Source organism: Pseudorca crassidens, chromosome 5 (assembly GCF_039906515.1).
Source record: "Pseudorca crassidens isolate mPseCra1 chromosome 5, mPseCra1.hap1, whole genome shotgun sequence".
NCBI classification, from domain to species: domain Eukaryota; kingdom Metazoa; phylum Chordata; class Mammalia; order Artiodactyla; family Delphinidae; genus Pseudorca; species Pseudorca crassidens.
The window spans coordinates 3,868,175-3,878,367 of NC_090300.1; the positions used below are offsets into that span (position 1 = coordinate 3,868,175).

The 10,193-nt window shown below is 43.5% G+C and overlaps 1 long non-coding RNA gene across 1 annotated transcript; it reads right to left on the reverse strand.

The window, feature by feature from the left end:
* Positions 1–600: 600 nt before the first annotated feature.
* LOC137224348 (uncharacterized) lies at positions 601–10,102 on the reverse strand. Its single transcript, XR_010943308.1, has 3 exons — positions 10,010–10,102; positions 2,181–2,262; positions 601–686 (listed from the first exon to the last, which is right to left on the reverse strand). It is a non-coding gene; the product is annotated as an uncharacterized lncRNA (long non-coding RNA).
* Positions 10,103–10,193: the final 91 nt, after the last annotated feature.

The window sequence follows — 10,193 nt, forward strand, 5'->3', positions numbered from 1 at the left end:
AAGGCCAACTATTTTCAAAAAATATATTGAGGTAAGGCTATGAAGAGGAATTGAAAGCAAGGCAGAATTGCAGGAAACCGATTTCAGGAGGTAGACTGGAATTGCATTTAAAGCATAGGAAAGAGGCAGAACGTTGACAATGATGCACTTGGCCAAAAAGGGTGTATGCGTTTTTTCCTGAATATATTCAGGAAAAAACGCATAAGCCCTTTTTGGCCAACCAAGCAAGCTTGCAAAGGAAATCTGCTCTACAATGAAGTCTCACTTCCCCCCGGTCAAAAGGGCCATCTGAAAAAAGTGTAAAATGCAGAAAGGCAGGACAGGCCATGGAGAACTGGGAGCCTTGTTATGCTGATGAGCGGGATATAAATTGCCAACAGCCACTGGGAAGAAGTGTATGGTGTTTCCTGAAACATCTAAAACACAAAGCAACAGAGCCTAGGGCACTTCCACTTATGGTCCTATAGCTTAGGGAAATTAAAATCAAAACGACACAGCCACCCCAAAGTTTGGGAAGGCTCTGTTTACAAGAACCTCGTTTACGGTACAAGTTCAATCTCGCAGAAAGTGAAAAATGGATAAAGAAGTTGTGGTACTTACGTACAATGCAATATCACTCAGCAATGAAATCTATGTCATCAGGCCCGTAGCAGCATAATGAGTGGATTCAGGTATGATGACTCTAACTGAAATAAGTCACACAGAAAAAGAACCATCATAAGATATCACTAATACACGGAATGTAAACTTGGCTACACAGGAACTGAATTTCAAAACAGAACAGGGTCTCAAATTTAGAAAACCAACTTATGCTTGCTTAAGGGGAAAGGTGAGTTGGGGTGCTGCATAAAACCACAGATTGAAATGAGCACAGATAAAGTTCCTTAAGCCAAATATGGAATAGACAAGAGCTACTCCTTGCTCAACGAAATGGACTCAACACCCCATATTAAACGCCTAAGAATGTTCCTGACTAGTAAGTATCTTAAAACCTATGGATTGCTATGTCTCCGAAAGAGAATCCAGCGTGTGTACAGGGGCATAAACGCAGCAGTGATAGGATTGGAGAGGTTCAGTGAGCAAATGAAGACCCTTTGAAGTCATATTGCATGGTACCCATTCCACGGGTCTCAACTCTCCAGTTTTCAGGGATTCTTCCTTCAGCTAAAACATGCATGTGGAACCCAGAGTATGATCAACCGTGTGATCGAGAGACGTGTTCAAATATGTCTCAGTTCTCGTCCCCTGGTACTCAGGTGCAACAATCCAGATGCTTTACTAACACTCTCCCGACTTGGAGAGTCAGTGCCTTTAACCTCCTGTTTGGCCCAGTTTGCAATTTCTGCGGAAGATGATCAGGAATAGGGAGAACCAATGAGAGACTAGCTGGAGGTGTCTGGACGGGCAAATTTAACTCTCATATCCCACCAGGAAGAGGAATTAACCAAAGGCTCAGCGTGCCGTGCCGGAACCAGATTAGGGCCTGAAGCAATCATGCGGTGTTGCGGCCAGCTCACAAGAAAGCGAGTTGAAGAAAGGAGCTCAGGGGCACTGTAATTCACAAACCTGCAGACTTATAAATAACAGCTATCGTCCAAAAATATACTGAAGTAAGGCTGCCAAGAGGACTTGAAAGCGGGGCAGAATTGCAGGAAACCGATTTCAGGAGGTAAACAGGAATTGCATTGAAAGCATAGGAAAAGAGGCAGAACGTCCACAATGATGCACTTGGCCAAAAAGGGCGTATGCGTTTCTTCCTGAATATATTCAGGAAAAAACGCATACGCCCTTTTTGGCCAACCAAGCAAGCTTGCAAAGGAAATCTGCACTACAATGAAGTCTCACTTCCCCCCGGTCAAAAGGGCCATCTGAAAAAAGTGTAAAATCCAGAAAGGCAGGACAGGCCATGGAGAACTGGGAGCCTTGTTATGCTGATGGGCGGGATGTAAATTGCCAACAGCCACTCAGGAGAAGTGTATGGTGTTTCCTGAAACATCTAAAACACAAAGCAACAGAGCCTAGGGCACTTCCACTTATGGTCCTATAGCTTAGGGAAATTAAAATCAAAAAGACACAGCCACCCCAAAGTTTGGGACGGCTCTGTTTACAAGAACCTCGTTTACGGTACAAGTTCAATATCGCAGAAAGTGAAAAATGGATAAAGAAGTTGTGGTACTTACGTACAATGCAATATCATTCAGCAATGAAATCTATGTCATCAGGCCCATAGCAGCATAATGAGTGGATTCAGGTATGATGATTCTAACTGAAATAAGTCACACAGAAAAAGAAACATCATAAGATATCACTAATACACGGAATGTAAACTTGACTACACAGGAACTGAATTCCAAAACAGAACAGGGTCTCAAATTTAGAAAACCAACTTATGCTTGCTTAAGGGGAAAGGTGAGTTGGGGTGCTGCATAAAACCAGAGATTGAAATGAGCACAGATAAAGTTCCTTAAGCCAAATATGGAATAGACAAGAGCTACTCCTTGCTGAACGAAATGGACTCAACACCCCATATTAAACGCCTAAGAATGTACCTGAGTAGTAAGTATCTGAAAACCTATGGATTGCTATGTCTCCAAAAGAGAATCAAGCATGTGTACAGGGGCATAAATGCAGCAGTGATAGGATTGGACAGGTACGGTGAGCAAATGAAGACCCTTTGAAGTCATATTGCATGGTACCCATTCCACGGGTCTCAACTCTCCAGGTTTCAGGGATTCTTCCTTCAGCTAAAACATGCATGTAGAACCCAGAGTATGATCCACCGTGTGATCGGGAGACGTGTTCAAATATGTTTCAGTTTTCGTCCCCTGGTACTCTGGTGCAACATTTCAGACGCTTTACTAACACTCTCCCGACTTGGAGAGTCAGTGCCTTTAACCTCCTGTTTGGCCCAGTTTGCAATTTCTGCAGAAGATGAACAGGAATAGGGAGAACCAATGAGAGACTAGCTGGAGGTGTCTGGACGGGCAAATTTAACTCTCATTTCCCACCAGGAAGAGAAATTAACCAAAGGCTCAGCGTGCCGTGCCGGAACCAGATTAGGGCCTGAAGCAATCCTGCGGTGTTGCGGCCAGCTCACAAGAAAGCGAGTTGAAGAAAGGAGCTCAGGGGCACTGTAATTCACAAACCTGCAGAGTTATAAATGACAGCTATCGTCCAAAAATATACTGAAGTAAGGCTGCCAAGAGGACTTGAAAGCGGGGCAGAATTGCAGGAAACCGATTTCAGGAGGTAGACTGGAATTGCATTGAAAGCATAGGAAAAGAGGCAGAACGTCCACAATGATGCACTTGGCCAAAAAGGGCGTATGCGTTTTTTCCTGAATATATTCAGGAAAAAACGCATACGCACTTTTTGGCCAACCAAGCAAGCTTGCAAAGGAAATCTGCACTACAATGAAGTCTCACTTCCCCCCGGTCAAAAGGGCCATCTGAAAAAAGTGTAAAATCCAGAAAGGCAGGACAGGCCATGGAGAACTGGGAGCCTTGTTATGCTGATGGGCGAGATGTAAATTGCCAACAGCCACTCGGGAGAAGTGTATGCTCTTTCCTGAAACATCTAAAAAACAAAGCAACAGAGCCTAGGGCACTTCCACTTATGGTCCTATAGCTTAGGGAAATTAAAATCAAAAAGACACAGCCACCCCAAAGTTTGGGACGGCTCTGTTTACAAGAACCTCGTTTACGGTACAAGGTCAATATCGCAAAGAGCGAAAAATAGATAAAGAAGTTGTGGTACTTACGTACAATGCAATATCACTCAGCAATGAAATCTATGTCATCAGGCTCATAGCAGCATAATGACTGGATTCAGGTATGATGATTGTACATCATAAGATATCACTAATACACGGAATGTAAACTTGGCTACACAGAAACTGAATTACAAAACAGAACAGGGTCTGAAATTTACAAAACCAACTTATGCTTGCTTAAGGGGAAAGGTGAGTTTGGGTGCTGCATAAAACCAGAGATTGAAATGAGCACAAATAAAGTTCCTTAAGCCAAATATGTAATAGACAAGAGCTACTCCTTGCTCAACGAAATGGACTCAACACCCCATATTAAATGCCTAAGAATGTACGTGACTAGTAAGTATTTTAAAACCTATGGATTGCTATGTCTCCAAAAGAGAATCAAGTGTGTGTACAAGGGCATAAATACAGCAGTGATAGGATTGGAGAGGTTCGGTGAGCAAATGAAGACCCTTTGAAGTCATATTGCATGGTACCCATTCCACGGGTCTGAACTCTCCAGGTTTCAGGGATTCTTCCTTCAGCTAAAACATGCATGTGGAACCCAGAGTATGATCAACCATGTGATCGGGAGATGTGTACAAAAATGTCTCAGTTTTCGTCCCCTGGTACTCGGGTGCAACATTGCAGACGCTTTACTAACACTCTCCCGACTTGGAGAGTCAGTGCCTTTAACCTCCTGTTTGGCCCAGTTTGCTATTCTGCGGAAGATGAACAGGAATAGGGAGAACCAATGAGAGACTAGCTGGAGGTGTCTGGACGGGCAAATTTAACTCTCATTTCCCACCAGGAAGAGAAATTAACCAAAGGCTCAGCGTGCCGTGCCGGAACCAGATTAGGGCCTGAAGCAATCTATCGTTGTTGCGGCCAGCTCACAAGAAAGAGAGTTGAAGAAAGGAGCTCAAGGGCACTGTAATTCACAAACCTGCAGAGTTATAAATGACAGCTATCATCCAAAAATATACTGAAGTAAGGCTGCCAAGAGGACTTGAAAGCAGGGCAGAATTGCAGGAAACCGATTTCAGGAGGTAGACTGGAATTGCAATGAAAGCATAGGAAAAGAGGCAGAACGTCCACAATGATGCACTTGGCCAAAAAGGGCGTATGCGTTTTTTCCTGAATATATTCAGGAAAAATCGCATACGCCCTTTTTGGCCAACCAAGCAAGCTTGCAAAGGAAATCTGCACTACAATGAAGTCTCACTTCCCCCCGGTCAAAAGGGCCATCTGAAAAAAGTGTAAAATCCAGAAAGGCAGGACAGGCCATGGAGAACTGGGAGCCTTGTTATGCAGATGGGCGGGATGTAAATTGCCAACAGCCACTCCGGAGAAGTGTATGGTGTTTCCTGAAACATCTAAAACACAAAGCAACAGAGCCTAGGACACTTCCACTTATGGTCCTATAGGTTAGGGAAATTAAAATCAAAAAGACACAGCCACCCCAAAGTTTGGGACGGCTCTGTTTACAAGAACCTCGTTTACGGTACAAGTTCAATATCGCAGAAAGTGAAAAATGAATAAAGAAGTTGTGGTACTTACGTACAATGCAATATCATTCAGCAATGAAATCTATGTCATCAGGCCCGTAGCAGCATAATGAGTGGATTCAGGTATGATGATTCTAACTGAAATAAGTCACACAGAAAAAGAAACATCATAAGATATCACTAATACACGGAATGTAAACTTGGCTACACAGGAACTGAATTACAAAACAGAACAGGGTCTCAAATTTAGAAAACCAACTTATGCTTGCTTAAGGGGAAAGGTGAGTTGGGGTGCTGCATAAAACCAGAGATTGAAATGAGCACAGATAAAGTTCCTTAAGCCAAATATGTAATAGACAAGAGCTACTCCTTGCTCAACGAAATGGACTCAACACCCCATATTAAACGCAAAGAATGTACCTGACTATTAAGTATCTTAAAACCTACGGATTGCTATGTCTCCAAAAGAGAATCAAGCGTGTGTCCAGGGGCATAAATGCAGCAGTGATAGGATTGGAGAGGTTCGGTGAGTAAATGAAGACCCTTTGAAATCATATTGCATGGTACCCATTCCACGGGTCTCAACTCTCCAGGTTTCAGGGATTCTTCCTTCAGCTAAAACATGCATGTGGAACCCAGAGTATGATCAACCGTGTGATCGGGAGACATGTTCAAATATGTCTCAGTTTTCGTCCCCTGGTACTCGGGTGCAACATTCCAGACGCTTTACTAACACTCTCCCGACTTGGAGAGTCAGTGCCTTTAACCTCCTGTTTGGCCCAGTTTGCAATTTCTGTGGAAGATGAACAGGAATAGGGAGAACCAATGAGAGACTAGCTGGAGGTGTCTGGACGGGCAAATTTAACTCTCATTTCCCACCAGGAAGAGGAATTAACCAAAGGCTCAGCATGCCGTGCCGGAACCAGATTAGGGCCTGAAGCAATCCTGCGGTGTTGCAGCCAGCTCACAAGAAAGCGAGTTGAAGAAAGGAGCTCAGGGGCACTGTCATTCACAAACGTGCAGAGTTATAAATGACAGGTATCGTCCAAAAATATATTGAATTAAGGCTGCCAAGAGGACTTGAAAACGGGGCAGAATTGCAGGAAACCGATTTCAGGAGGTAGACTGGAATTGCATTGAAAGCATAGGAAAAGAGGCAGAACGTCCTCAATGATGCACTTGGCCAAAAAGGGCGTATGCGTTTTTTCCTGGGAAAAAACGCATAAGCCCTTTTTGGCCAACAAGCAAGCTTGCAAAGGAAATCTGCACTACAATGAAGTCTCACTTCCCCCTGGTCAAAAGGGCCATCTGAAAAACGTGTAAAATCCAGAAAGGCAGGACAGGCCATGGAGAACTGGGAGCCTTGTTATGCTGATGGGCGGGATGTAAATTGCCAACAGCCACTCAGGAGAAGTGTGTGGTGTATCCTGAAACATCTGAAACACAAAGCAACAGAGCCTAGGGCACATCCACTTATGGTCCTATAGCTTAGGGAAATTAAAATCAAAAAGACATAGCCACCCCAAAGTTTGGGACGGCTCTGTTTACAAGAACCTCGTTTACGGTACAAGTTCAATATCGCAGAAAGTGAAAAATGGATAAAGAAGCTGTGGTACTTACGTACAATGCAATATCACTCAGCAATGAAATCTATGTCATCAGGCCCGTAGCAGCATAATGAGTGGATTCAGGTATGATGATTCTAACTGAAATAAGTCACACAGAAAAAGAAACAGCATAAGATATCACTAATACACGGAATGTAAACTTGGCTACACAGGAACTGAATTCCAAAACAGAACAGGGTCTCAAATTTAGAAAACCAACTTATGCTTGCTTAAGGGGAAAGGTGAGTTGGGGTGCTGCATAAAACCAGAGATTGAAATGAGCACAGATAAAGTTCCTTAAGCCAAATATGTAATAGACAAGAGCTATTCCTTGCTCAACGAAATGGACTCAACACCCCATATTAAACGCCTAAGAATGTACCTGACTAGTAAGTAACTTAAAACCTATAGATTGCTATGTCTCCAAAAGAGAATCAAGCGTGTGTAGAGGGGCATAAACGCAGCAGTGAAAGGATTGGACAGGTTCAGTGAGCAAATGAAGACCCTTTGAAGTCATATTCCATGGGACCCATTCCACGGGTCTCAACTCTCCAGGATTCAGAGATTCTTCCTTCAGCTAAAACATGTATGTGGAACCCAGAGTATATTCCACCGTGTGATCGGGAAACGTGTTCAAATGTGTCTCAGTTTTCATCCCCTGGTACTCGGGTGCAACATTCCAGACGCTTTACTAACACTCTCCCGACTTGGAGAGTCAGTGCCTTTAACATCCTGTTTGGCCCAGTTTGCAATTTCTGCGGAAAATGAACAGGAATAGGGAGAACCAATGAGAGACTAGCTGGAGGTGTCTGGACGGACAAATTTAACTCTCATTTCCCACCAGGAAGAGGAATGAACCAAAGGCTGAGCGTGTCGTGCCGGAACCAGATTAGGGCCTGAAGCAATCCTGCGGTGTTGCGGCCAGCTCACAAGAAAGCGAGTTGAAGAAAGGAGCTCAGGGGCACTGTCATTCACAAACCTGCAGAGTTATAAATGACAGCTATCGTCCAAAAATATACTGAAGTAAGGCTGCCAAGAGGACTTGAAAGCGGGGCAGAATTGCAGGAAACCGATTTCACGAGGTAGACTGGAATTGCACTGAACGCATAGGAAAAACGGCAGAAAGTCCACAATGATGCACTTGGCCAAAAAGGGCGTATGCGTTTTTTCCTGAATATATTCAGGAAAAAACGCATACGCCCTTTTTGGCCAACAAAGCAAGCTTGCAAAGGAAATCTGCACTACAATGAAGTCTCACTTCCCCACAGTCAAAAGGGCCATCTGAAAAAAGTGTAAAATCCAGAAAGGCAGGACAGGCCATGGAGAACTGGGAGGCTTGTTATGCTGATGGGCGGGATGTAAATTGCCAACAGCCACTGTGGAGAAGTGTATGGTGTTTCCTGAAACATATAAAAAACAAAGCAACAGAGCCTAGGGCACTTCCACTTATGGTCCTATAGCTTAGGGAAATTAAAATCAAAAAGACACAGCCACCCCAAAGTTTGGGACGGCTCTGTTTACAAGAACCTCGTTTACGGTACAAGGTCAATATCGCAAAGAGCGAAAAATAGATAAAGAAGTTGTGGTACTTACGTACAATGCAATATCACTCAGCAATGAAATCTATGTCATCAGGCTCATAGCAGCATAATGACTGGATTCAGGTATGATGATTGTACATCATAAGATATCACTAATACACGGAATGTAAACTTGGCTACACAGAAACTGAATTACAAAACAGAACAGGGTCTGAAATTTACAAAACCAACTTATGCTTGCTTAAGGGGAAAGGTGAGTTTGGGTGCTGCATAAAACCAGAGATTGAAATGAGCACAAATAAAGTTCCTTAAGCCAAATATGTAATAGACAAGAGCTACTCCTTGCTCAACGAAATGGACTCAACACCCCATATTAAATGCCTAAGAATGTACGTGACTAGTAAGTATTTTAAAACCTATGGATTGCTATGTCTCCAAAAGAGAATCAAGTGTGTGTACAAGGGCATAAATACAGCAGTGATAGGATTGGAGAGGTTCGGTGAGCAAATGAAGACCCTTTGAAGTCATATTGCATGGTACCCATTCCACGGGTCTGAACTCTCCAGGTTTCAGGGATTCTTCCTTCAGCTAAAACATGCATGTGGAACCCAGAGTATGATCAACCATGTGATCGGGAGATGTGTACAAAAATGTCTCAGTTTTCGTCCCCTGGTACTCGGGTGCAACATTGCAGACGCTTTACTAACACTCTCCCGACTTGGAGAGTCAGTGCCTTTAACCTCCTGTTTGGCCCAGTTTGCTATTCTGCGGAAGATGAACAGGAATAGGGAGAACCAATGAGAGACTAGCTGGAGGTGTCTGGACGGGCAAATTTAACTCTCATTTCCCACCAGGAAGAGGAATTACCAAAGGCTCAGCGTGCCGTGCCGGAGCCAGATTAGGGCCTGAAGCAATCCTGTGGTGTTGTGGCCAGCTCACAAGAAAGCGAGTTGAAGAAAGGAGCTCAGGGGCACTGTAATTCACAAACCTGCAGACTTATAAATGACAGCTATCGTCCAAAAATATACTGAAGTAAGGCTGCCAAGAGGACTTGAAAGCGGGGCAGAATTGCAGGAAACCGATTTCAGGAGGTAGACTGAAATTGCATTGAAAGCATAGGAAAAGAGGGAGAACGTCCAAAATGATGCACTTGGCCAAAAAGGGCGTATGCGTTTTATCCTGAATATATTCAGGAAAAAACGCATACGCCCTTTTTGGCCAACCAAGCAAGCGTGCAAAGGAAACCTGCACTACAATGAAGTCTCACTTCCCCCCAGTCAAAAGGGCCATCTGAAAAAAGTGTAAAATCCAGAAAGGCAGGACAGGCCATGGAGAACTGGGAGCCTTGTTATGCTGATCGGCAGGATGTAATTTGCCAACAGCCACTCGGGAGAAGTGTATGGTGTTTCCTGAAACATCTAAAAAACAAAGCAACAGAGCCTAGGGCACTTCAACTTATGGTCTTATAGCTTAGGGAAATTAAAATCAAAAAGACACAGCCACCCCAAAGTTTGGGACGGCTCTGATTAAAAGAACCTCGTTTATGGTACAAGTTCAATATCGAAGAAAGTGAAAAATAGATAAAGAAATTGTGGTACATACGTAAAATGCAATATCACTCAGCAATGAAATCTATGTCATCAGGCCTGTAGCAGCATCATGAGTGGATTCAGGTATGATGATTCTAACTGAAATAAGTCACACAGAAAAAGAACCATCATAAGATATCACTAATACAGGGAATGTAATCTTGGCTACACAGGAACTGAATTACAAAACAGAACAG